A 23,841-nucleotide genomic window follows, 5' to 3' on the forward strand; every position below is an offset into this window, starting at 1 on the left:
TTATGCTCTTTGGAACTAGACGATAATATTTCAGTCTTTTTCTGATGCTCTTCATTAATGTAATCTTGATTTATAATTGAATTTCCCAAATGTTTGAAGTTCGACGCTTTTAATGAATAATTTTTTTAGCTCCGTTTATATTATGATGAGTTGAAGTTCTTTTAAACTGGTAATCTTTATATTCAATTCATTTTATTTATTTAAGTGTTTGCCAACAGCAAGAAGCCAATAACAGGCAAGCACTGATAATACACACAATAACAATAACATAATGAAAAATATTACACAGATTAACTAAACATATACATGTACAGTATTAAATATAACAGACAAACCCAAAATAGAAACAATATTATACGCAAGACGATGGGGCATGGAGAAAACTGCAAAATGAGTTTAAAAATCTGTACTGCTCCCCCAGTATTGTCAGGGTGATTAAGTCGAGAAGAATGAGATGGGCGGGACATGTAGCGCGCATGGATGGGACAAAAGGTGTGCACCGGGTACTGGTTGGGAAGCCTCAGGGAAAGAGACCGCTGGGGAGACCTAGACGTAGATGGGAGGATAATCTCAGGCGGGATCTATGGGAGATAGGAGTTGAAGGAGACTGGATTTTGTCGGCCCAGGACAGGGTCCGGTGGAGGGCTTTGGTTAATTCGGTGATGAACCTTCGGGTTCGGTAAGCCATCTGGTTGGTTGGGTCCACTATTTGGGAAGCCTGAGGGGAAGAGACCGCTGGGGAGACCTAGACGTAGATGGGAGGACAATCTCAGGCGGGATCTATGGGAGATAGGAGTTGAAGGAGACTGGATTTTGTCGGCCCAGGACAGGGTCCGGTGGAGGGCTTTGGTTAATTCGGTGATGAACCTTCGGGTTCCGGAGGCCATCTGGTTGGTTGGGACCACTATTTTGGAAGCCTGAGGGGAAGAGACCTCTGGGGAGACCTAGACGTAGATGGGAGGATTATCTCAGGCGGGATCTATGGGAAATAGGAGTTGAAGGAGACTGGATTTTGTCGGCCCAGGACAGGGTCCGGTGGAGGGCTTTGGTTAATTCGGTGATGAACCTTCAGGTTCCGCAAGCCATCTAGTTAGTTAGTTATTATATACACAGAGAAAAATAAATGAAGAAATATATTATTAATATTGTTTATTCTATTCCGTGGATTGTGTATAGAAACTGCGTACAGACTTTGACAAAGCGTCTGCATGTGAAGTTTGTAGTGAAGACGGAATGATGCCTTGAAGGCAGAGAGGTGTAAGTACCAAAATTATATTATTGTCATTCAGAGCCAGTTTTGCATGAAGCCTTCCACCCCTTCTGTACAATTTCCCTCCACCATTAGATTTTCATGAAACAATAAAGCTGACAATGTAAGGGAAGTTGTGGTACGCTTTCTCTTTCCGTCCCATAGGACTGACGATAGGCGTCTTTTATGTAGGCGCCCAACCATCCTCGATATTGCTGTCCCTTCATGTCATGTTTTACATTTAGGTCCCCGTCTCAATTACTGTCTTACGCGCTCCGCTAGCCAGAAAACTGTCGCTTTGATTAGGAAACGTCACAAGGACTTGATCCTTTCTGAGGCTGGCCACACACGCTGCTTGCACGCCAATTTGTCCGCGTTCGTGGGATTGAGGATGGAGGCAATATATTCTTCCGAAACGTTGAAAGATGGCCGTCATCTGGGAATTTGCGCCGTGTAATCTGGTAGATATTTACCAACGTTTCGGAGGTATTTTCTGCCTCCATCATCAGGGCGGTGAGTACACGGCGATACAACCCAGAAGATAGCCATCTTTATACTCGCTGCCGTAAGAAATTTAAATACCATTTTATAGTCGTATATAAGCTGTAAAATGTGGAGAAATCGTTCTTCAGGGAGTCTGAAGGGACGAGGCGACGAGGAAGACGTAGGTGGAGGATAATATTAAAATGAATTTGAAGGGAAAATGGAAGGGGTGTGTTTCTCTTCTTCATGAACATGGTAATGAAAATTTGGATTCGAAAAAAAGACGGGGAATTTTTTAACTAATTGAGCGACTATCAGCTTTTTACTGAAGGTTTCGTTTTTGGGGATAGGTAGTAGAAATTGTGTTATGGCCACATTAAATGTCTTTGGTTCACATAGTACGTGCGCTTGTTTTCCTTCTACCCATAAGATAGTGACGTAGGCGAAACGCACGGTTTGGTCCCTTCTACTGTAACTAAAGAGTTTGGTGGACGTGGGAGGGCGGATTTCTTATCACAGACAACGTTTTGTTTCCATTTTCAGTAGATTTTTCTTTACGTTATCGTGTCTTCAGCGCATGAAAGAACAACTAACGCTTTGTACGAACTTTTGTTGTGATATCTTACATTTTTGTTGACGTGCCGGAGTCTGTGAAATTCCAAGAGAACGCAAAGAACAAAGTCTCCTACAAGCGTTATCAGTAATTTGATTCTGGGCAGACTTGACTTGACTTTGTTCCAATGAATGCTCGACCAATGAATGTCTAGGGAAGGGGCCGTTTTTTCTGATGAAAGTCTGATATTGAAGACAGATGATGGACGTTACCACAGTATGTGGCGGGGGAGGGGGGGTGAAAAATAGAGGGAGGAAGGAGCAAGGACTGTCTTGCAAATGATTGAAGACCTACACATTCTCTGTCACACTGGGCTTATGTTTTTTTTTGTGTTTAAAACGTGTCGTTCATTTTTGTGTGTGTTACATTTCGTATTCCTGACACTGTGAACGTGAACGTCACTGAAGACATGTAACCCGACACTGTTCATTGTGTATTTTGTTCGGCTGTCATATTTCTATGATTTCTACATCTTATTTCATTTTTGTAAAATAGTTTATCAAGATACCGCGTGTAGTTTGCCACAATCACGTTTAAAAGTGTATTTAATTTTCTCTTAACTGTTTAAATCAGGGGTACCAACCCGCGGCCCGCCTTGAACATTTTTCCGGCCCGCGAGATTCATCACACTTTTACAAAATATATTTATTTTATAATGGCCAAAGTAGTGAAAACTAATGAATTAAAAAAATACATTATTTGTGCATACATATATTCAAAAATTATCTGTCGAAATTATGAGAAAAAATTAACTTTGATTTTAAAATAATATTAATATTAATATTAATAATAATATGGGGATATATAATTTTATATGTGGCCCGCGGAGTTATGATGCATTTCAAAAGTGGCCCGAAAGATCATTTGGGTTGGCCACCCCTGGTTTAAATCACAGTGAAATATATGTATGTACCACATTGAAATAAACTTCATATTGTCCACAGAGTATAATGGATTCCATATGATTCTCAGAATAAACATCGATTTTTTTCCATAGACATCATTGACCTGTTACATTTGTAATTGTGGCGTGTTGTGTTTTGTTTGAGGTAGTGTCTGGATTTTTAATTCAAAAAGGCAACAACGCACAGGTATCATGATGAAAGCCATCGCTAAGGTAGGAAGTTTCTGCGACCGAACAACTCGATCAAGGTTTTCCATAGTTTTTTATGTAAAATTTCGTGCCTATAATGCAGTCCTCGCAATATTAACATAATAATTCCGCCCTAAAATTGCTTTCCATGTTAACTTCAAAAGTTTTTTTCCCAAAGTTGATATCAGAGTTCAAAATGGTGTACGAATAAAGTTTGAACCCGCTAAAAATCTCTTCTTGATACAGTTTTCGTCTTTTACTTGTACTTACCTTTAGTAGAAGGACGAGCGGGTACTGCCTGGAAACCTTCATAGCCGTAAATTGATCTATCTTGCCGTGTCAAATGTGTCTTCAACTTCTCCCAGTTTTATTCTGTCTCCCGTTTATCACTGTGTTAAAGTGTTAAAGGGATAGTGTCGTCATGGCTTTGCAGGCCACAAGTACCAGTATCAAATATGTCCCTCTACATTCTCTTCGAGGTCCTGGTTAATTACGTCATTGAGATCGAGACCGAGAAGTATTGAAATAAAACTAGAATAAATTACAGACCATCTTGAAAGATATTTATTATTAATATCCATGTGAGGAATACGAGCGACGAATCATTAATTTTTTGATAATTAAGCTTGTTTGTTTGTTTGTTTGTCGTCAGTCTTTCGATTGCTTTGATGCGGTCCTACGTTTTCGCCTATCTTGCGCCAGTCTCTTCATTTACAGCTCACAGCTTCAAAAAATTGCGTCACATGTTCCAATCTTTGTCTCCCCCTACAATTCCTCCCTTCAACTGTTCCTTCCATTACCAAATTAACCAATCCTGGGTGCCTCAGAATGTGTCCCACCGTCCTCTCTCCTCTTCTCGTAAGATTTTTCCTTCGCCTATCCTGTCTAAGACCAGCTCATTTCGGACTTTATCAATTAAGCTTACTGTCTGGGATATTTGCTTGGCAGGAACAAATTGCTTTCTCATATGTGATGTTTATTTTAAATGGGACTTTTAAGTGAAGAATATTTAAATGGATTTGTATTGTTTTACCAAAACGTTCCTCTCTCATATGCTAATGAACTAACAGAATGAATGATATAAAACATATAAAAACCAGCTCTATTCTCAAGGACTTTATTTTATGGATTACATAATTCATTCCTTCAGCGCACTGTAATCGCGTTTTGTTTTAAGTTTAAAAGAGCGCCATATTTGAACTTTGACGCAAGTCAATTTAATCCTCTCCCTCGCGTCCTTTTTCCTTTCAGATTTTTTAAATATTATGCTATAATCAAAGAGAATATTTTCCAAGTGGCCATACCGTCCTGGCTGAAATTTGTCATATTTTACTCAGTACCTCCACGCAGGCGCCGATATAGTACTTTGAGTTAGGCCCCTACCTTCTACGTTCTTTCGTGTTCCTGTGTTTTCGCTGGTTATCATATCATCGCTTGCTTTCTTTAATCTTACATGACTGTAACAGAAACTATATACACGTTGTTTCTATGTACAAAGTCTGAAACGGAGAACTGTTGAAGTAATAGCACGCGCGTGCGCACGAACACACACACAGGTACAGTTAAGTGACATCTCGAGTGTCCGGAGGTCAGCTGACGGTCGTGTCATCGTTTTATGTCGTTTACGCATGACTCAACTTCGTAGCTACCTCGTCGCTCAAAGGAGTAAAGTCCCCGCCGTTTATGGAATCTTCGTGTTCACAAGAACCACGGGCAGCTTCCTGAGCTGTATGAATCCAATCAGCAGCTCCCCACCATATTTCTTTTCGAGCATTTTTTTTTGTTTTAGCTCAGAATAACGTCGAATGACAAGAAGATTAAGGAAGCGTTTATCGGACTGAGATTTGAACCTGGGACATCTCAAATTTGATAGAATACTAACCAGTACGCCGCTACGTTCCGTAGGATTCGTTTTAATATTATTCGAAGTCTCCTAAGGGACCCTTCAACTCTCTGACCATGACTTTGTTTGAATTGTGCTCATTTCCCCATGTGTGTTACATGGTCCGCCCATCTCATTTTCATTGATTTTTACATATTACAATACTTGGTGATGTTCCACCTGATAAGGCTCTTTTAATGAAGTAGATTAAGCGGAAATTATGTCTGATAAGCGAATAGCATTTGGAATTTCATGAGAAGCTGAGATGGAATGATCAGTTAAAATTTACAGTGCTACTTAAGGTTCTCACGGTGGCAAATAAGATTATTACGGCCTTCTGGTGTACTGCGCCCCGTACTCTTATAGACTTGACCGACCGACGTTTCAGAGTCGCGTACTACTGCCTACGTTATTACGGCTATCATCGGGCCATTGCCTCGATGATGGTGGAAATAAATACCTTTGAAACTTCGCTGAACTTCTACGAGACTTCAATGCTCAATATTAGAGATATTTCTCAGATGTTCTAAAACACAGGTTCTGATTAAATGTTCCAGCGTGTGTTTATTTAGGTTCTAGTAGTTTGTATTGAGATAAATACCTCTCGACATCTCCGCTTCGCCTCGTCCACGGCTTTCTGCGCGAGTTATTTGCTAAGCTGCGCGTTTGTGACGCTGCCTTAGTAAGCCGGCATCTCAAGGCCGGCAACTCTAATTAATTAACCCTTTGAAGCCGAAGATCGTCTGAATATTATTTATGAATCCAGTCCGTACCGCGAAGAAAACACTACACCTCACCATTACGAAAATCAGCTGGTTAACCCTTCGAAGCCGAAGCTCGTCTTCATAATATTTACGAATCCAGACCGTACCGCGAAGAAAACACTACACCTCACCATTACGAAAATCAGCTGGTTAAAAGACGTTTTATTATTTCAAATGTCTCCGCGGGCAACAAATAAAGAAGCAGGGATTGGGGAGGTGACGAGTACAAAATTTTGTTTGGGGAACGCGAGTGGAAGAAGCCACGTGGAGGACCTCGGAGCTGATGATGGATGTCATATTAAGTGGATCATAAATCCGGGTTTCGTGAATCCCGGAGGGACAGTTGCGTCTTGAGGAAGGACTCTGCTCGGTGGAGCTTGAAGGTCCTTTAGTTCACATCAGAATTGTTGCTAGGAGCACACTAAAAGACGACGGCCCTGATGACGGAGGCAGCAAGGACGTCCGAAACGTCGGTAAAATTCTACGAGACTGCACGGCGTCATCTTCAGAGTCACCGCCGTGAAAGCCTCGAACCTAAGCGTCTTAACCTTCACGCATTTAATCGTTTTGCGTTCCAGCGTCTTTGACCGTTGAACTTTGTGAATTGGAACCTCGGAGCGAGTCAGTTACCAGACGTTTGACGGAATTGATGGGAGCAGGTCGCGTACAGTGCACTCCAAATAAAATATCACCACGTTATGTAGCACGGGAAAGTCGATTTCATTAAACTACACATCACTAGAAAATTAACACCGCGGAGAGTATTAGATAATTTTATCTTCTGTCCTCTTCCAATTCTTCCACTCCTCACATATCACTCGATTCATCAACTACCGCTGCGGTTGTCCACTCCATTATCTTCGATTACGCCTTCTTGCTCATAATAAATCTGTTCTAGTCTTTCCACATGCCGACATACATTCTCCCATTCCTCTTGCCCAATTTCTTCGACTCTCTGGCGACACAGACGCTCGACGTCCTTAATTTTAAATGTCGTGTTCTTGCTTGCAACCCATTGTCTTACATTTGCCGAAATAAGTTCAGTGGGGTTTAAATCGGGAAGTCTCAGCACAGGACGTTCTTTGTCTGCTAAAATCTGACCAATCACATATTGTTCGTTCTTTGGCTTAATTAATTTGATTAAATCGTACAGTTGTCACAAAATACGACGAAGATTTTCAATAGCCAGGCTTCAATTTCGTCCGTCTTTGAGTGAGACGTCGGTGGTTTGTCTGTCTGAGTGTTGTGATACGAGGCGATGTCAATGGCCAGAACGGAGTTTGGTTTTAAATTTGGTATTAGCAATGTTTTCAACCAAGGGGCAGAATTTTTACTGTGACAATTTCTCGGCTCTGACTGCGTAATGTTTTGGAACGAGCAGGTGGCGTGTTGTCAACCCAGCGCAGTCACAAGACAGCAATTATCGGGCTTCTGCACTGACCGACGGAAACTCCTTCCTTCCTTCATTGAGAGGGCTCTCCCTGTAAGGTCAGCGGCCATGGTCGGTGGATCCTGTTCTAGAAGTTATAATGCTGTTACGCGTTTGGAGTTTTTGTGCGCCTGAGGAAGCACACGGCATGAGGTAAAGCTACGGGGCGGAAAGACGCTTCAGAAGTGGGGCGTGACAAAGAAACGTCGAGGCAGAGCAGATCGATCGGTGTTCGGGAGAACCCGAAGATTGATCGATGTGAGGCCGTCGCTTGTGCCGGTCTTGCAGGCATTTTTGCTTTGCTGTCTCACCTTTTATTTACGAAGTTACGGAAATTCGTTAAACTTTTTCGATTCCGTTCACGTGTATCGGAAAGCGAACAGTTTTCCTCCGTGTCGGCGAGTAACATCAGAGACCGGAAGAGTGCATTCCGTCACAAAGGAATTTCTGTGGCGGATTTGTTCGGAAACCTGATGTTAGTTCATTTATGCCTTGACAGATCGGAAAGTTGGATTTAGCCGCAAGATGGCTGTCTCGTAGAAGTTTACCGACATTTCGTAGGTCCTCGATGACTCCGTCATCAGGGCGACGGGGAAATTGTTCAGCGGGACACGTGACATTGATGATCGTCGTGAAAGTGCCCGGAGCCGTGCCGGAGGATTCGACGTCTTAAGTGACGTCTGAGGCAACCGGATTATTTGTGTATGGAACGCGTCAAAAACTGTTATCTCGTTTTCTATCAAAAACGCCAAAGATCAGGATATATAACGCAATAATTTTGCCTGTTGTCTGGTATGGTTGTGAAACACGGTCTCTTACTTTCAAGGAAGAACGTAGATTACATTTGTTTGAAAATAAAGGCGCTCAGGAGGATATTTGGACCTGAGAGAGATGACATAAATAGGGAATTTAGAATATTAACATAACGAATTGTAAACATAGCACAGTGAGGATAGTTAAATGTAACAAAGCTCCGATGGGCTGGACATATAGCACGCATGGGGAGAGGCTAAGGGGTGGTAGGGAATTCTTCTGGAAAATGACCACTGGGCAGTCCAAGAAGAAGATGGAAGGATAAAATCAAGATGAATCTTAGGGAGTCGGCCGTGAGGATGGCAAATGGACGGAGTTGGCTCAGGATCGTGTCTGATCGCGGGCTTTGGTGTTGTCGGCGTTGGACCTGCGGGAGTTAGTTATATTATGGTGAAGATGAACGTAAATATTGGCGAAGAACACGCGGTTAACATCTCCACAGTGAATCACCGTTCATCGCTTGTGCAAGCGTCGGGGAGTTTCTTTATGACAGTTTATTTCTCTGGTTATTGATAGAATTTCTGCGAAACTTCCGACATCTCCGGTGGGCGTTTTTGCGCTGATTCAATATAATTTTGTGCGGCGTGCTGACCGCGTCCCGCTGCTTCCTCGGAAACGGCTTCTTCCGCAGTTGGCGAAACGCGAAGTCTGTTACACGATTAGGACTTGTTCCCATGTCTGGCCGTTTTCAATTCCCGAGGTCAAACTCAGCGTCGTTACGCGAATTATGCGTGAATTTAAATGACGCTGGTCCGAACTCCCCGGGGTGAAATGTTGCAGTGGCCTGTGAAAGAATCGAGCTTCGAGAAGTTCTCTGATGACGAGCTGAGTGACAAGCGGTCGATAACTGCTAACATCTGCCTTACCAACATCGCAAATGGCTCCGTTGACATGTGTACGTGCTCTTCGGAAATCCATCTTATTTGATCCGTTCCGTGTCTGGAGTCTTACTCAACTTCCTGTGGCGCCTGACGGGAAGTTGAGGCACCGAAGAGGGAAGTGTGTTGGGGAGACGTCGTCAGTCGATCCAGCGCCGTTTAAATGCGGTTCTCTTTCAACAGTAAACCAGCTCTGACTTCCTCTCTACCGAATGACTTTCGAAACTCCAGGTGAACAAATTTCGAAAAAACCTTTTGATATTATTTGTTGCATAACCTAAAAATACGATGCTCCAAATATTTTGATAAATACAGCGCACAAAAGTGTTTTCGCTCCGTCAGAATGCGATTTACTTTGGAGAAACGCACGTCTTTACAATTCGAATACGAAAAACGTCTTTAAGAAAATATCGTGTTTTCGCTCCTTTTCTCGCGTGATGGTTGACTTCTTCGAATTTCTATTAGTGTCACTGCCGCGTTCTTGCAGTCGATGTCGAATGAGAAGCCATTTTACTGTCCTGCAGTAGCGACTGACTCCATAATAGACGGGAGAGGCAGTCATTAACTTTGAAAGGAACGAGGTAATTAATGCTCCTTCAGTTTTCAGGGACACACAGCGTCGTCCTTATTAAGACTGCGACATCCTGAACGCCGCGCTGCAAAGAAATCTCAAGGTGCAGTGGTTAGCACTCCTCCTCCCACATGGATCGCACTCAGCTAGGTTCTTGGTCCGTAGAGTCGATATTCCGATGTTTCTGTGCAAGTGTCACGACCACGTCCACTTTTTACTCGACGTAACACAAATTAAGAAGCAAAATTATTACCTTCCGCGGCGTCCACTTCTACACCCCCTCGCCCCTCTTTACCAGCGTCAATTAGAGCTTCTGTGTTTTATTCAGGCACTCCCAGCAGATTTACGTCATCAGCGCAGACCCATTGAATTTTGGTCTCGCCTGGTTCACTTGGACATTGCTAATTGCATGTTCTGACTCAAGGTTAAAAAGCAATGGAGATAAAGCATCGCCTTCTTTTAGAGCGTCTTGAATAGGAAACTGTCAGACATGTTTACCCGTACGGACTTTTCTATGGGGTTCATTTAAACACATTTTAATGAACCTGAATCACTTCATGGCTCTGCCAAACTCAATGAGAATATTTGAGAATGCTTCTCTCCTAACTGAATCATAGCCTTCCACTTTCCTGTGGAAATATGAGGTACTTGAAAGACTTTGCAAGCTTCAGTCTGAAATCAAGGGATTCGTGGATGGTGACGGTTCAGAAAGCTGATGAACCAGCGACATAATGCTCACATTAATTATCAAATCTTCCCGTATTCTGAGAGAAATTACCCACCAAGAAGAAGTACAGTCACAACTAAAAGCTTCCCAGCTCCTCTCGTGTTCTCGGTAAGTGTAAGCGACTGGCGCGAGTTTTGTTGATCTTGATCTGGGTTGGGCGCCATCGGTGCATGAGCCGTGAAGTAGAACCAGCCACGCCCCCTCCTTTGACGATCATGGGCCTCAGGCACTACAGTTGCATTTTATTTCGAATCCGCAGGTTAGGTCAGGTCAATAATTCTGCCTGTTGTTTTGTATGGGTGCGAAACATGGTCTCTCACTCTGAGGGAGGAACACAGATTACAGGTGTTTGAGAATCGGGTGTTGAGGAGGATTTTGGGCCTAGGAGGGAAGACGATGGGGCGTGGAGAAAACTGCATAATGACGAGCTTAAAAATCTGTACTCCTCCCTCAATATTGTCAGGGTGATTAAGTCGAGAAGAATGAGATGGGCTGGGCATTTAGCGCGCATGGATGGGACAAGAGGTGTGCACCGGGTACTGGTTGGGAAGCCTGAGGAGAAGAGATCACTGGGGAGACCTAGACGTAGATGGGAGGATAATCTCAGGCGGGATCTATGGGAGATAGGAGTTGAAGGAGACTGGATTTTGTTGGCCCAGGACAGGGTCCGGTGGAGGGCTTTGGTTCGTTCGGTGATGAACTTTCGGGTTCCGTAAGCCATCTGGTTGGTTGGGTCCACTATTTGGGAAGCCTGAGGGGAAGAGACCTCTGGGGAGACCTAGACGTAGATAGGAGGATAATCTCAGGCGGGATCTATGGGAGATAGGAGTTGAAGGAAACTGGATTTTGTTGGCCCAGGACAGGGTCCGGTGGAGGGCTTTGGTTCGTTCGGTGATGAACTTTCGGGTTCCGTAAGCCATCTGGTTGGTTGGGTCCACTATTTGGGAAGCCTGAGGGGAAGAGACCCCTGGGGAGACCTAGACGTAGATAGGAGGATAATCTCAGGCGGGATCTATGGGAGATAGGAGTTGAAGGAAACTGGATTTTGTTGGCCCAGGACAGGGTCCGGTGGAGGGCTTTGGTTCGTTCGGTGATGAACTTTCGGGTTCGGTAAGCCATCTGGTTGGTTGGGTCCACTATTTGGGAAGCCTGAGGGGAAGAGACCCCTGGGGAGACCTAGACGTAGATAGGAGGATAATCTCAGGCGGGATCTATGGGAGATAGGAGTTGAAGGAAACTGGATTTTGTTGGCCCAGGACAGGGTCCGGTGGAGGGCTTTGGTTCGTTCGGTGATGAACTTTCGGGTTCCGTAAGCCATCTGGTTGGTTGGGTCCACTATTTGGGAAGCCTGAGGGGAAGAGACCCCTGGGGAGACCTAGACGTAGATAGGAGGATAATCTCAGGCGGGATCTATGGGAGATAGGAGTTGAAGGAAACTGGATTTTGTTGGCCCAGGACAGGGTCCGGTGGAGGGCTTTGGTTCGTTCGGTGATGAACTTTCGGGTTCGGTAAGCCATCTGGTTGGTTGGGTCCACTATTTGGGAAGCCTGAGGGGAAGAGACCCCTGGGGAGACCTAGACGTAGATAGGAGGATAATCTCAGGCGGGATCTATGGGAGATAGGAGTCGAAGGAAACTGGATTTTGTTGGCCCAGGACAGGGTCCGGTGGAGGGCTTTGGTTCGTTCGGTGATGAACTTTCGGGTTCCGTAAGCCATCTGGTTGGTTGGGTCCACTATTTGGGAAGCCTGAGGGGAAGAGACCTCTGGGGAGACCTAGACGTAGATGGGAGGATAATCTCAGGCGGGATCTATGGGAGATAGGAGTTGAAGGAGACAGGGTCCGGTGGAGGGCTTTGGTTAGTTCGGTGATGAACCTTGGGTTCCGTAAGCCATCTAATTACTAATTAGTTAGGTGGGTGTCGTATTTTACACAGCCCCCCGGTATTTGCCACCGGAAGGACGCATTGGGTTACCGCCGTAGCCACGCGTCGTCATTTTTATTGCGACAGGAAATACCAAGGTTCATCTCGGATGAGCTCGCGTGGCCATATAAGGTGTAGTGCCTAGCGTAAACCACGATGACGCCTGTCAGAATCGTACCATTCGGGCAATGTGCATAAAAAAGGGTTAAGAGCCCGCCAGTTCTTGTGGAGACGAGATGTAAAAAGACACCTTGTCGCCCAGATGTTCGTAATTCTTATCTTCTGCGAGTAACGTCTGGCCACTGCATTCAACTAATTGGCCGGAACGTGTCTGGTTGTATTTTGAGTTTTACTTGAGTTTAATTAATTTGATTTATGTGCCCTAATTACTTTCCTGGGTTAACTAATCATCGTTTGCTTTATCGTTACTCGTGTTATTAATTATTGTTTTCTTGGACTGTGACTAATTAGTGGGCAAGGCAAACTCTCTTGTCGCCTCCCTTAAAATTCATGTACAGAACAGTAATTATAGTGTAGCTAAGTCGGTTTGCACGTTCTCTGTCCTGAGGACGTGCAACGGCCGAATTGGCCACGGCGACGGAGGTAATTAAGTTCGTCGATTATCGTAGTTACGTACAGACACAAATATTGGTTAAAACATCTCAGATTCAATTCGCAATCGGCCTTTGGTTGACACATTGCACTTGGTGAGTTTCACTGAACTACGTTGGTAACACTTGATTTGCGTTTTCATTTTCACACGTTGGCTGTCGTGCCTGCCCTCCTCCTGCGTTCCTCAGGCCACTTATGCGTGAAATACACGAAGCATTTGCGTCTCCTGCCTTCCTATTAAAATCAGAATTGTTGATAGGAAAGACAAAGAACGGTCTTCGTAGTTGATGATCGTAACATTACAACAAATGTTGAACTGAGCCGTCATCCACTCTCACGCGCATGCGCCACCAACTCACAGCCACGCATGCGCGCGCATACAAATTACAAACCAATTAAAGGTGCAAGGCATGTTTCGGATGAATGTGTAGGTCTCGGACGCAATAATGGAAGGTTATAAATTTTTTATTGGCAACAGATGGCTTTCTAACGACGCACTGTCAATTAAATTACGTATTCTCGTTGCAAATAAGTTTGACGTTTTGTATTCTCGTCATATGATCAGCCAAATCAGGAAATGGCAATGTCGTGTCATCAGTCAGCCTGCAAGTTTGGTTTCAGTGATTGCTTGTTAAAAACACCTTCCAATTTCCCATTTAGATCCGAGATCACGTACGCTGATGGTGGTATATTTATAGTAAGACTAGAGCAGGGCGTTCCTTTCGGAGCGCGTTCTCTAATCTGATATTCTACGTCTTTACGTCGATGTTCTTGTTCAGTCAACCTTCCACGTCTCTCTCCACCCTTGCAAATCTTCGTCTTAAAATCGATCATAATAGTTTTCGTAATCGTAATATATCGAATGAGTATCAGTTTACTTTGTTGAAGTTGTTGGAGTCGGTACTTCAAATACTTGATGACGTCTTCTTTCGCTTTTCTGATGTTTTAAGCCAACTGTCAGTCGATAATCAAGAATGCGGTCTGCTGCTTCTGGAGCAGTGATCATGCGACTGGCTTGATATTTTTTGATTTCTTTGTTGTGAAGCGTTATTTGTTTACTCGGCATTGTTGTGTTTCTATACCAACACAACAATGCAGAGTATAAACAAATATCTGTTGACATTGTTGATTGATGACGTAATTTATTGACGACGACGAAATCACAAATTTTTATAGTAAAATAAAAAAAAGATATTTCAGCTACCACAGACCCATCTTAAGCGTAACTAATTCAGGTTAAATAAGCAAAGTCTTAATCAAACTTATCTCAATTGTAAAGCATGTATGAAGGAAATATTTAGCAGAAAGCCAGTATATAAACTTCCTTTCCGTAAAGACGTATTTACGTCAAATTCTCCGGAACCGTGGTTCCACTATCACTTTCTTTTTTTTTCTTTTTCTTTTTTTTGGGGGGGGGGGTGTCTACTCGGTCGTGACTCTGCGTATGCACTTTCGGTGCCCACAACGAAGCTGAAAGCCAGGGCTGGGGCTCCGACGTGCTGGGAGTGGTGACGAACTCCTGTAATCCAACTACTTAGAGGCTAAGTGTTGAGAAATGACTTGAGGTTGGGAGTTCTGGTGTTTTGTGTCCCACAGCTAAGCTCGGTATCAATATGGACACCCTGGGGGAGCCCGGGGTGGCCAGGTTGTTTAAGGAGGGGTGGATCGGGCCAGAGAGGAAACTTACCCGTATGATGCTGTAATGGGATCGCGCATGAAGACTGGGAGCTGCTTTAGAGCAGACCGGAAGTCACCTGTGATCGGAGTTACCGGCACCTGTACTACGACAACCCCGGCCCTGGGATCTTTTTTTTTTTGGGGGGGGGGGAGGATGAGCCATGTCTCATGGCTCGAGTAGCCTATCTGCTCTCTCGAAGTTCTTTGGAGTCGGCGGCTTCGAGACCCAGATGAGACAGCAGGGCAGACAGTCTGTGTGTGTGTGTCCGCCGGGCAGAGAACGACTCAAAGAGGGAGAGCTTGGAGACAGATAGGTCTGATATTTTTTGGGTTGTAACCCCCTACCGGAGCCTGAGCCTTGGGAGTTTGTTCTCCTTTTGAATTTATATATATTTTTATTAAATATCCCTTGTTGTTTAATCGGGGGTTCATTTATTAAGTTTGTTGGCTTAACCGCTATTACCATCCCACAACCGTACCACCTCCCGGCCTGGGATAATTTGGTCCAGTCACGAGAGCCAGTAGGGCTGAATTGCCACCTCACAGATTTTGCAATTATGGAGAAGAATGTTCATTCCAAATTAAAACAAATATATTCTGCAGAGAACTTGTGAGACCTACTGATGTTTTAATACTCCAATTTATATGATGAACTATCATTATTTATAAATTAACAATCATTCCATTTATTTAACTATTTCCATGCATAATTTATCAAATTTAACTTTAAATTCACATAATCTCTATGTATGCTTTTTAACCTATGAAAAAGCATTTTTTAAATATATATCATAATAGAAAATTTCAAAGCCTAACTCCACTAATCAAACATAAAAATGAAAACTAAAAACTAAAAGGTAGATTTCCTGTTCCACATTCTAACAAATATGAAATCTGAATATTCTTCAAACATGGCCACTCTCCAGCAATAAAACTTGGTTTCTGGAGACCACAGCCGAAAATTGGAAGAAATCTGTACAATATTTATGACAATGGAAATAAAACAATTATATCAATTATTTATTTTAATCCGTCTGATCACAATATAATTTTATTTAAAATTTATTATAATTAAGATAATAAAATATCATTCATATTCCTTATCGATTGATCGATTTACATTTCGGAACAAACAAACAAACAAAACAATTACTTCTTTAAAACAGGGAAGGAAAACCCTGACAGAAAACCAAGGGTTGAAGGGGCTGCATAGGAATAGAGAAACCAATCCTTCTAAGGGAAAGAACCCGGAATAAAAACTTCTGGAGGACTATGGGAGTTGGACATCGGGCTAAGAACCCAATTCTGGAAGAAGCTGACACACTGAAAGGGCCGTAGTGGTAAAGAAGAAGAAGAAGGACATGTAATGAATATCGAAACTTTCATTAGGTTTGTACGTCTTCCTCCTTTGTGTGTGTCTGCGTGCGCGCGCGAGCGTTTGGGTGTGTGTGTGGCGTGTGGGGCGTCTGGGGCGTGGTGTGGGGGTGGTGTCTTGTCGTGTGGTGTGGTGTGGTGTGGTGTGCAGTCGTGTAGTGTCGTGTCGTGTGGTGTGCTGACGTGTCGCGTGGTGTGTCGTCTCGTGTGGCGTCGTCTCGTGTGGCGTCGTCTCGTGTGGCGTCGTCTCGTGTGGCGTCCTCTCGTGTGGCGTCGTGTCGTGTGGCGTCGTGTCGTGTGGCGTCGTCTCGTGTGGCGTCGTCTCGTGTCGTGTGGTGTCGGCCCACACCACAGTACACCACACGACACGACAGCACACGACGACACGACACGACGCGACACGACTGCAGAACACACCACACAACACACCAAACCACACGATACAACACGACAGGACACCAGGCCCCACACGCCCCACGCCCCACGCCACATACACACACCCAAACGCTCGCGCGCGCACGCAGACACACACAAAGGAAGAATACATACAAACAAAATGAAAGTTTCGAATTTCTTCATTACATGTGCGCTTCTGCTCCAACCTCTTCTTCTCTAGCACTACGGCCCTTTCAGTGTGTGAGCTTCTTCCAGAATTGGGTTGGTAGTCCGATGTGCACCCCCCCACCGTCCTCCATAAGTTTTTATTCCGGGTTCTTTCCCTTAGAAGGACTGGTTTCTCTATCCCTATGCAGCCCCTTCTACCCTTGGTTTTCTGTCAGGGTTTTCCTTCCCTTAGCCTTTGGGGATTCCTCCCCTACCCACAAGGCAGTGGGGGCACTGAGCTCATGTGGTATTTGATGGGTGTAGCCTGCCACCAGCTACACTCCCACGCTCTCCGGTCTTGCCGCCTCGGTCCGGGACTGCCCCTTATTCGCAGCTAACCCTCATATCACTATCCGCCACCTGTCGCCCGCCCAGTACCTGAGGCTCGCCCTGGATTACGACTGAAATAAACAAACACGACGTTACGGATACGGATCCTACACATCTCCGTTACACTTTTTCGCCGAATGACCCTTCCGTGTAGACGTATTTACGTCAAAATCATTGCTTTATATTATGGAACTCTTAAGGTTCATTGTCGTGTTCAGATCATCCACCTACCTAAAGTCAATTGAATCTGTTAAATTTTGTGCGGTACATGTCTCAACCATCTCATACTCCTTGAATTAATCACTCTAAAATGTTAAATTGAATCATAAGTATGAAGTTCCCCATTGAGTAAGAAACTAAACTAACCCCCCCCCCCAAAGGGGTGGTTAGTTTTGTGTCTTATCCAAGTGTTTTAACCCTTGAATGCGCAGTATGACTTGAATGAGTATTATTATCAGTATCAGATTACCTTGTTGGTGTCAGTACGTCTTCTCTCACTTTTCTCCATTTCTTAAATAGTTTTCTGTCGCTGTTCGGAGACGATGTGCTGCTTGTAGAGCAGTGATCATGCGACTGGCTTCGTATTTGTTTATTTATTACGTTATTTGTTTACTCGGCATTGTTGTGTTTCTATACCAACACAACAATGCAGAGTATAAACAAATATCTGTTGACATTGTTTGAAGACGTCACCTTCTGTCACCGGTATCTAAAAGACAGACACAATTGAAAATATATAAATCACTTTATATTACTGTTAATTAAATTAAGCAATGAAGCTATAACACACCCATCACAGTTTCTAGAGTTCACCTCAGTGAACAATACAAAACACATACGAATGTGTTCAAGGTCTAAAATTTGGGTTTGTATTTAACTGTGTTCATTGTACACGATTTTCAGATTCCGTAATACTACAGATTCAGAAATATAAGATATGAAATGTTGACAGATGAACCACGGTTCCGGAGAATCTGACGTAAATACGTCTCTATAATGTAATGTAATGTAATAATTCTTATATAAGATAAGTACCTGTGATATTCTAAAACGTTTTTACCAGCACAAAATTATCTATTTTACGACGCACTTATTCTACAGCCGATTCACAGCTCAGCGCTTTCCGCAATAACGAAAGCGGATTGTTGACGGCAGTAATGTAACACAACAATGCCGAGTAAAGAGATCACGTAACAATTAGTTTCTTAGATAACATAACTTCATTGTTATATTACCTGGGAAACGTCAAACTTCATTGATATGTTACCTGGGAAACGTCAAACTTCATTGATATGTTACCTGGGAAACGTCATCTGTTTATCAACAAATAAACAATGGTTACCTACATAGTTACCTTACATTACATTACATTACATTCATCTACCACAGACCCATCTTAAGCGTAACTAATTCAATTTAAATAAGCAATGTCTTAATCAAACTTTACTCGATTGTAAAGCAGGTGTGACGTATTTACGTCAAATTATTCGGAGCCATGGTTCCACTGACAACTTTTTACATGCAAAACAAATTAATTAGAATAATGGCCGGTGTCAAAAGCAGGGTATCTTGTAGAAAATTATTTCGTAAATTTAATATACTTCCACTTGGAAGTGAATTTATACTCTGCTGTCTATCATGTGTGGTGGAAAACTTAGATAAATTTAAAATAAATACAGATGTACATAATTTAAATACAAGATGGAAACATGATCTCTATGTGCCAAATCCTAACCTTACTAAATATCAAAAAGGAGTCTACCATACAGGTATCAAGTTATTTAATAATCTTCCACCAACAGTTAAAAGTCTTAGTTATTATATAAAGGTATTCAAGCCTGCATTGAAATATTACCTCTTCACTCACTCTTACTATTCCGTAGATGCTTTCATCTCTGCTGAAATTTTTTAAGCTTTATGTATATCTATAATCTATACGTAAAGCAAGTTTTGCATTTCTTTTTAAAATTTAAAATTCTGAGGTTTTTGTATATTAATTTGTTAAAATCTTGAGTAAAAAACTAAACTAACCCCCCCCCCCCCCAAAGGGATGGTTAATTTTGTGTCTTACTCAAGTCTTTTAACCCCTTCCTTTCATTGTATTTATCGCCTAAATATAATTTAAACACAGAGGCGTCAGTTTTCGTAAGCAGAATGACTTGAATGAGTATTCTTATCAGTATCAGATTACCTTGTTGGTGTTAGTACGTCTTCTCTCACTTTTCTTCATTTCTTAAATAGTTTTCTGTCGCTGTTCGGAGACGATGTGCTGCTTGTAGAGCAGTGATCATGCGACTGGCTTGGTATTTGTTTATTTATTACGTTATTTGTTTACTCGGCATTGTTGTGTTTCTATACCAACACAACAATGCAGAGTATAAACAAATATCTGTTGCCATTGTTTGAAGACGTCACCTTCTGTCACCGGGATCTAAAAGACACACAATTGAAAATATATAAATCACTTTTATATTACTGTTAATTAAATTAAGCAATGAAGCTATAACACACCAATCACAGTTTCTAGAGTTCACCTCAGTGAACAATACAAAACACATACGGATGTGTTCAAGGTCGTATTTTTCTGTGTTCATTGTACACGTTTTTCAGATTCTGTAATACTATAGATTCAGAAATATAAGATATGAGATGTTGACAGAGGAACTACGGTTCCGGAGGATCTGACGTAAATACGTCTCTATAATGTAATGTAATGTAATAATTCTTACATAAGATAAGTACCTGTGATATTCTAAAACGTTTTTACCAGCACAAAATTATCTATTCTACGACGCACTTATTCTACAGCCGATTCACAGCTCAGTTCTTTCCGCAATAACGAAAGCGGATTGTTGACGGCAGTAATGTAACACAACAATGCCGAGTAAACAGATCACGTAGCAATTAGTTTCTTAGGTAACATAACCATTGTTATGTTACCTGGGAAACGTCAAACTTCATTGATATGTTACCTGGGAAACGTCAAACTTCATTGATATGTTACCTGGAAAACGTCAAACTTCATTGATATGTTACCTGGGAAACGTCATCTGTTTATCAACAAATAAACAACAATGGTTACCTACATAGTTACCTTACATTACATTACATTACATTCATCTACCACAGACCCATCTTAAGCGTAACTAATTCAAGTTAAATAAGCAATGTCTTAATCAAACTTTACTCGATTGTAAAGCAAGTGTGACGTATTTACGTCAAATTATCCGGAACCATGGTTCCACTGACAACTTTTTACATGCAAAACAAATTAATTAGAATAATGGCCGGTGTCAAAAGCATTGTATCTTGTAGAAAATTATTTCGTAAATTTAATATACTTCCACTTGCAAGTGAATTTATACTCTGCTGTCTATCATGTGTGGTGGAAAACTTAGATAAATTTAAAAGAAATACAGATGTACATAATTTAAATACAAGATGGAAACGTGATCTCTATGTGCCAAATCCTAACCTTACTAAATATCAAAAAGGAGTCTACTATACAGGTATCAAGTTGTTTAATAATCTTCCAACAGTTAAAAGTCTAAGTTATTATATAAAGGTATAAGCCTGCATTGAAATATTACCTCTTCACTCACTCTTACTATTCCGTAGATGCTTTCATCTCTGCTGAACATTTTTAAGCTTTATGTATAGCTATAATCTATACGTAAAGCAAGTTTTGCATTTCTTTTTAAAATTTAGAATTCTGAGGTTTTTGTATATATTAATTTGTTAAAATCTTGAGTAAGAAACTAAACTAACCCCCCCCCCCTTCGGAGGGTTTTTTTTTGTGTCTTACTCAAGTCTTTTAACCCCTTCCTTTCATTGTATTTATCGCCTAAATATAATTTAAACACAGAGGCGTCAGTTTTCGTAAGCAGTTTGACTTGAATGAGTATTATTATCAGTATCAGATTACCTTCTCTCACTTTTCTCCATTTCTTAAATAGTTTTCTGTCGCTGTTCGGAGTCGATGTGCTGCTTGTAGAGCAGTGATAATGCGACTGGCTTGGTATTTTTTGATTTCTTTGTTGTGAAGCGTTATTTGTTTACTCGGCATTGTTGTGTTTCTATACCAACACAACAATGCAGAGTATAAACAAATATCTGTTGACATTGTTTGAAGACGTCATTTCCTGAAGGCAACGAAAATCACAAATTTTTATAGTAGAAGACTAGAGCAGGGCGCTCCTTCCGGAGCGCGTTCTCTAATCTGATATTCTACGTCTTTACGTCGCTGTTCTTGTTCAGTCAACTTTCTACGTCCATCCCCACCCTTGCAAATCTTCGTCTTAAAATCGATCATAATAGTTTTCGTAATCGTAATATATCGAATGAGGATCAGTTTACCTTGTGAAGTTGTTGGAGTTGGTACTTCAAATACTTGATGACGTCTTCTTTCGCTTTTCTGATGTTTTAAGCCAACTGTCAGTCGATAATCAAGATTGCGGTCTGCTGCTTCTGGAGCAGTGATAATGCGACTGGCTTGATATTTTTTGATTTCTTTGTTGTGAAGCGTTATTTGTTTACTCGGCATTGTTGTGTTTCTATACCAACACAACAATGCAGAGTATAAACAAATATCTGTTGACATTGTTGATTGATGACGACGAAATCACAAATTTTTATAGTAAAAATAAAAAAAAGATATTTCAGCTACCACAGACCCATCTTAAGCGTAACTAATTCAGGTTAAATAAGCAAAGTCTTAATCAAACTTATCTCAATTGTACAGCATGTATGAAGGGAATATTTAGAATAAAGCCAATATATAAACTTCCTTTCCGTAAAGACGTATTTACGTCAAATTCTCCGGAACCGTGGTTCCACTATCACTTTCATTTTTTTTTTTTGGTGGGGGGGGGGTGTCTACTCGGTCGTGACTCTGCGTATGCACTTTCGGTGTCCACAACGAAGCTGAAAGCCAGGGCTGGGGCTCCGACGTGCTGGGAGTGGTGACGAACTCCTGTAATCCAACTACTTAGAGGCTAAGTGTTGAGAAATGACTTGAGGTTGGGAGTTCTGGTGTTCTGTGTCCCACAGCTAAGCTCGGTATCAATATGGACACCCTGGGGGGAGCCCGGGGTGGCCAGGTTGTTTAAGGAGGGGTGGATCGGGCCAGAGAGGAAACTCACCCGTATGATGCTGTAATGGGATCGCGCATGAAGACTGGGAGCTGCTTTAGAGCAGACCGGAAGTCACCTGTGATCGGAGCTACCGGCACCTGTACTACGACAACCCCGGCCCTGGGATTTTTTTTTTTTTTTTTGGGGGGGGGAGGATGAGCCATGTCTCATGGCTCGAGTAGCCTATCTGCTCTCTCGAAGTTCTTTGGAGTCGGCGGCTTCGAGACCCAGATGAGACAGCAGGGCAGACAGTCTGTGTGTGTGTGTGTCCGCCGGGCAGAGAACGACTCAGCTTGGAGACAGATAGGTCTGATATTTTTTGGGTTGTAACCCCCTACCGGAGCCTGAGCCTTGGGAGTTTGTTCTCCTTTTGAATTTATATATATTTTTATTAAATATCCCTTGTTGTTTAATCGGGGGTTCATTTATTAAGTTTTTTGGCTTAACCGCTATTACCATCCCACAACCGTACCACCTCCCGGCCTGGGATAATTTGGTCCAGTCACGAGAGCCAGTAGGGCTGAATTGCCACCTCACAGATTTTGCAATTATGGAGAAGAATGTTCATTCCAAATTAAAACAAATATATTCTGCAGAGAACTTGTGAGACCTACTGATGTTTTAATACTCCAATTTATATGATGAACTATCATTATTTATAAATTAACAATCATTCCATTTATTTAACTATTTCCATGCATAATTTATCAAATTTAACTTTAAATTCACATAATCTGTATGTATGCTTTTTAACCTATGAAAAAGCATTTTTTAAATATATATCATAATAGAAAATTTCAAAGCCTAACTCCACTAATCAAACATAAAAATGAAAACTAAAAACTAAAAGGTAGATTTCCTGTTCCACATTCTAATAAATATGAAATCTGAATATTCTTCAAACATGGCCACTCTCCAGCAATAAAACTTGGTTTCTGGAGACCACAGCCCAAAATTGGAAGAAATCTGTACAATATTTATGACAATGGAAATAAAACAATTATATCAATTATTTATTTTAATCCGTCTGATCACAATATAATTTTATTTAAAATTTATTATAATTAAGATAATAAAATATCATTCATATTCCTTATCGATTGATCGATTTACATTTCGGAACAAACAAACAAACAAAACAATTACTTCTTTAAAACAGGGAAGGAAAACCCTGACAGAAAACCAAGGGTTGAAGGGGCTGCATAGGAAAAGAGAAACCAATCCTTCTAAGGGAAAGAACCCGGAATAAAAACTTCTGGAGGACTATGGGGGTTGGACATCGGGCTAAGAACCCAATTCTGGAAGAAGCTGACACACTGAAAGGGCCGTAGTGGTAAAGAAGAAGAAGAAGGACATGTAATGAATATCGAAACTTTCATTAGGTTTGTACGTCTTCCTCCTCTGTGTGTGTGTGTGCGTGTGCGCGCGCGCTTGGGTGTGTGTGTGGCGTGTGGGGCGTCTGGGGCGTGGTGTGGGGGTGGTGTCTTGTCGTGTGGTGTGGTGTGGTGTGGTGTGCAGTCGTGTAGTGTCGTGTCGTGTGGTGTGCTGACGTGTCGCGTGGTGTGTCGTCTCGTGTGGCGTCGTCTCGTGTGGCGTCGTCTCGTGTGGCGTCGTCTCGTGTGGCGTCCTCTCGTGTGGCGTCGTGTCGTGTGGCGTCGTGTCGTGTGGCGTAGTCTCGTGTGGCGTCGT

General features: G+C 42.2%; 1 protein-coding gene, 1 long non-coding RNA gene and 2 pseudogenes across 5 annotated transcripts in view; 3 read left to right on the forward strand and 1 right to left on the reverse strand.

The window, feature by feature from the left end:
• Positions 1 to 23,841, forward strand: part of LOC147872556 (protein argonaute-3-like) — a 204,193-nt gene that overhangs the window by 38,632 nt on the left and 141,720 nt on the right. The gene's annotated exons all lie outside the window — the stretch shown is intronic.
• Positions 14,535 to 14,816, forward strand: LOC147872558 (signal recognition particle RNA; annotated as a pseudogene).
• Positions 15,713 to 20,010, reverse strand: LOC147872559 (uncharacterized). The gene is made up of 3 exons (XR_015537163.1): positions 19,212 to 20,010; positions 17,490 to 17,729; positions 15,713 to 17,091 (listed from the first exon to the last, which is right to left on the reverse strand). It is a non-coding gene; the product is annotated as an uncharacterized LOC147872559 (long non-coding RNA).
• Positions 21,972 to 22,232, forward strand: LOC147872560 (signal recognition particle RNA; annotated as a pseudogene).

The sequence above is a fragment of the Zootermopsis nevadensis genome, unplaced genomic scaffold (assembly GCF_977971745.1).
Source record: "Zootermopsis nevadensis isolate Lab colony 2312 unplaced genomic scaffold, Znev_1.0 Znev_ptg000026l, whole genome shotgun sequence".
In the NCBI taxonomy this organism is placed as follows: domain Eukaryota; kingdom Metazoa; phylum Arthropoda; class Insecta; order Blattodea; family Termopsidae; genus Zootermopsis; species Zootermopsis nevadensis.